The sequence below is a fragment of the Apium graveolens genome, chromosome 7, assembly GCF_009905375.1.
Source record: "Apium graveolens cultivar Ventura chromosome 7, ASM990537v1, whole genome shotgun sequence".
Lineage (NCBI taxonomy): Eukaryota > Viridiplantae > Streptophyta > Magnoliopsida > Apiales > Apiaceae > Apium > Apium graveolens.
The window spans coordinates 45,971,208-45,975,795 of NC_133653.1; positions in this window are offsets into that span (position 1 = coordinate 45,971,208).

A 4,588-nucleotide genomic window follows, 5' to 3' on the forward strand; every position below is an offset into this window, starting at 1 on the left:
AAAGAATAGAAATTATCTAAAATTTAGTGTTACGAATCAACTAGTTATAATGATTAGTTTTATTTAAAAAAACTGTTATTTTTAAATTTCAACGGTTATCTTTTATTGAAAAAGTTACGAAAAAAATCCTAAAAAAAGTTAAATACTTTTATTTAATTTAAGTGAAAATAAAATATATATTTAATAACATATTTAATGATATTTTTGTAATATTTTAAGCATGATAAAAATTGGTTAACAAACATTAATTTTGTATTTTATAAAACATATTATTAAATTTTATTTATCATAATATTTTATTAATATTTTATAAAATGATAGATTAAAATAATTATATAAGTAATTAATGAATTTGGTTAACAATGATTTTTTTTATAGTTACTTGATAAATATTTTTACATTTAACATTACGTAAAATTAATTAATTAAATATATAGATAATAATTATTAAAAATAATAAATATATATACACTTACACATATTCATTTTCACCTATAAAACATCATCACAAGAATTAGAGGTGATGATGTGAAATAGATATAGGGGCTATAGATGATGTGGAATTGATATAGCTAATGGGAGATGATCAACAAATTTGAAAGACCATAATTTTAGCTAATGAAAAGAGGCGGTTAAATTGATTAAAATTTTAGATAATAGGTATATTGGGCTACACCTCACAATTTTAGGTAAAAGGTGACTAGGGTTAGAGTTGCTTAAATAATTTGAACTAACCAAAATGATTTATGCTGGTACTTCTGAAGGAAACTGTGGAACCAGACGTATATCCTACAGGAACATTCAGAATTGTTCGTGAATGTAATGCATTCGAGAAGAAGGAACAATAACAAAATAAATATATGCTCTGTTAGTTAAATAAGATCTAAATAATAAACAAAATGTCACCTTGTTTAAACATTGATAATTAAGCAGAAGATAGTAGATTAGAAAGAAGAGACTAAAGTCTACACGGTAGAGCATTTGCTAGGCATTATTACTTCGCAATCTTGGTAGGTGAAGAAATTGCATCACAATATATATAAAGCTCAAAAGTTCCTTGACATACTTTTCATAGCAAAAACGAGCACCTTCATGCTACTAACGCAGACATATGATGCTCCTAATAGTGACAGCCGCACTTTCAAAGCAAAATCAGCAACTACGCCTGAAATGCAAGTACCTAGGAGAGTAATCACAGCAACAAACATGATCAATCCATGCTCGTACAGTTATAAATTGCTAATAAGAGTACCTATTAGGACTGGACTGTTTAGCATAACATCGACTTGTCTAGATGATTAACACATAAAGAGAGATGAAGAGTTTTTATATCATAAGTTACACTACAAGAAAAAAGGGCGTTTCCTACCGGCGTTTTGGTAGGAAAAGGGGTCAATTCCTACCAAGCGACATGGTAGGGATTGCTCAGGTCGGAAATGCTTGTCGGTAGAAATTGATGCTTGCATTTCAATATTGACCCCACATGACAAGTGGCTGCCCATGTGGAGTGCCACCTGGAAGCCACGTCATGTGCCACGTCACACCAACATGGACCCCTTTTGCTGAGTTGCCTTGTGGGTCTCATCTACGTGGCATGCCACGTGTCTATCCACGTGTCGATTAGAACAGTCGAATGACTATTTTTCTACCTGAATTGGTAGGTTTTGTTTGAGTATTTTCTAATAGAATTGGCAGGTGTTGATTAAAATGTGTAATTTCTACTAAGCATTTCCTGCGGTGTTATTCAATTTAATTGAATTAAAACCTACCATTATGGATTTCTAATGGTCATTGTGGTAGGTTATATACCATTTGGGATTTTCGAATGGTCGTTGTGGTAGGTTATATTTGCTAGGATTTTACCATTCTTTTTGTAAAAAAAAATCAACTTTATGGTCATTTATAAATATAAACAAATGTACAATTCAACAATACATAACTAAAAATCCATAATTAACTACAAAAACCAAATAGTGCAATATCCATAATCAACCATCAACATACATAACCAAACAAGTATCATTTCCGGACATAGTTGTCGGACACTACTAAATTTTCTCCCAACAAGTAGTGCAAAAATAGTCACCAAATATTTAACATAAAACTAAAGTTCCCGACAACTATACCTAGTCCAAATTGACCATAATGCTAACACAAAAGCATAAAATTCAAAAATATCCACAGCCAAAAGCAATTCAAGTCTAAAAGTTTTGCAGATACTTGATCAAATAAGCACTACTAGAAAAAGGGCATTAGACATCGATTCTGAACTGATATCTATTTCATGAGAAACTGATGTCTTCGTGGGTGTAGAGAAAGGTATTTTTTTCACATCAATTCACAACCGTTGTGAAATGTGACCATAGACATCGGTTTCTTTGTTTTCACATCGGTCGAAAACCTTTGTAAAATGTTACCAGTACATCAAGCTCCTTCAAAAACACTAATATATAATATGTACATAGACATCAGTTTTAAACGATGCCTCTTTAATAAACATCAGATTATACCCGATGTTTTGTTACTTTAAAACTGATGTTAAATATATATATACTAATGTTAAATATATAGTTGATCTAATCATATATATTACAAAAAATTCCAAAATAAAAACCAACAATTGATATTGTATTTAAATAATCAAAACATAAATTATTATTACTAAACCAATTCAAATAATTTTTGTATACAACAAGAAAATTAAAACATAATTTTCAAGATTACTATATTATCAAAACATATTGCAGCTAGTATATATATATATATATATATATATATATATATATATATATATATATCATCTTTGTTTTCCTATCACGAGCATGCCTCCTTGGTCAAACGCATTGTAGCAGCCTTTGGTCTCTTCAGCTTTTGATTGAATCAAAAGCTTCTTGGTTTAACATAACCTGCATGTTGAGTAAGTCTAAACAAATGTTAAGCTGGAACAGTTTGACCAAGCACTCAAATTTTCAGTAAATATAAACAAATTAAAATGGTGGGCAGTTGGCATGTGCGAGAGTTGTATATTTATAATTAAATATTAATAATATAATACAGTGAAACAGGAATGTAATAGACAGCTGGTACCTAATATTATTGTGATGCAAGCATAAAGCACCCTAATAACTTCCTATTGATGTACAATAAGTCTCAAAAGTAAGAAAAATGTAGAGCATGGAGAAGTTTCCTGATTAGCATAGCTGATGATACCCATATTTGCCCATACACAGACATGTTTAGGCTTTAAATCTAATGCCTGAATCAAAGTTAAAGCAATATAAATTGATGAAAGTTACAAAGTCAAATACATATTTTCATTATAATTTTTTTAGCATCTTACATATCACTATCTTTAGGTTTATAAGTTCGAATTTATAAAAAAGAATAACAGAGCTAATTAGCACAAAAAGGACAACGGAGAGTGAAGCCTAGTCAAAGAATCACAATTGTACAAAAAATTTTTCTAACAGAAGTAGTATGGCTAACTTATTATACTAAGAATTGTACATGGGCTACTGTTACCTGCACGATAAAATAAAGAAATAGTAGTAAACAATCAGGTTGACAGAACTATATGCAAAGAATTAGAGACAACAGAAAAAAGTTATGTGAGTAGGCTGGCCAACCACTTGATTTACACTGGTGAGTAGTAAATCAAGAGATGCAAATCAACTCCTTTCGGTGCTTTTTCTTCTAACCCAAGTCACATCTCACCATGATCCTAAAAACCAACTTTGTGACATCTCTTCTCTTAATGTGATAACTATGGAGTAATAAACTAAAACAAGGACAAAATACGAATAGGTAAAAATTGTGCAATAGAAGCAACAAACACTGGATCTGGACAATTTTTTTCAGAAAAGTTGGCCTGGCACAAAGGACAGGTGGAGATTGAACTAATGTTTAACTATTAATTTAAGTTGCATGTACTTATTATAATTTATTTGCTCTGTTAAATCATGTCTACACACATCTAAACCTTTTAAAAATCTCTTTAGTGATCCTTTCTTACTTAATGAAGTACACACAATTCTACCTGTTGATATGCCAATATTGCATGGGCACTCTGAACACTATTCGCTGATGTTGAACAAGTTTGTTCCATAAGGAGTATATTACCATAATATAATTAACTAATACATACATATTGCGAAAATACTAAAATGCAAAAAAAAAGAGAATCACAACATTCACTAAAAGTACATAAATAATTAAATATCATGGTCAACAACCCCAAAAAAGATTCAATCGACACTAAATTAAAAAACTAAACCCAACAAGAACACAACAACATGATAAACATTGGATATTGCTTCATATAACGAGTAAAGTTGTAATATAAAAGAGAATTACAATTTCAGTACATAAGTCTATGTATATGACTAACCGGCTCTCTGAGTTTCCTCTAGCATGGCTCAAACCCTTTTGAGAATTTCCGGTCTAGCCAAGCATCGCTAACATCAACAAGATTAATCTGTTCAAAAAATGAAAAAGAAAACTGAAAAACACAAATTTAGGGCTTGAATCAGGTTGTAGGATTCAATTACCGCTTGTATAGATCTCGATTGTTGTTATAGAAACTCGATTA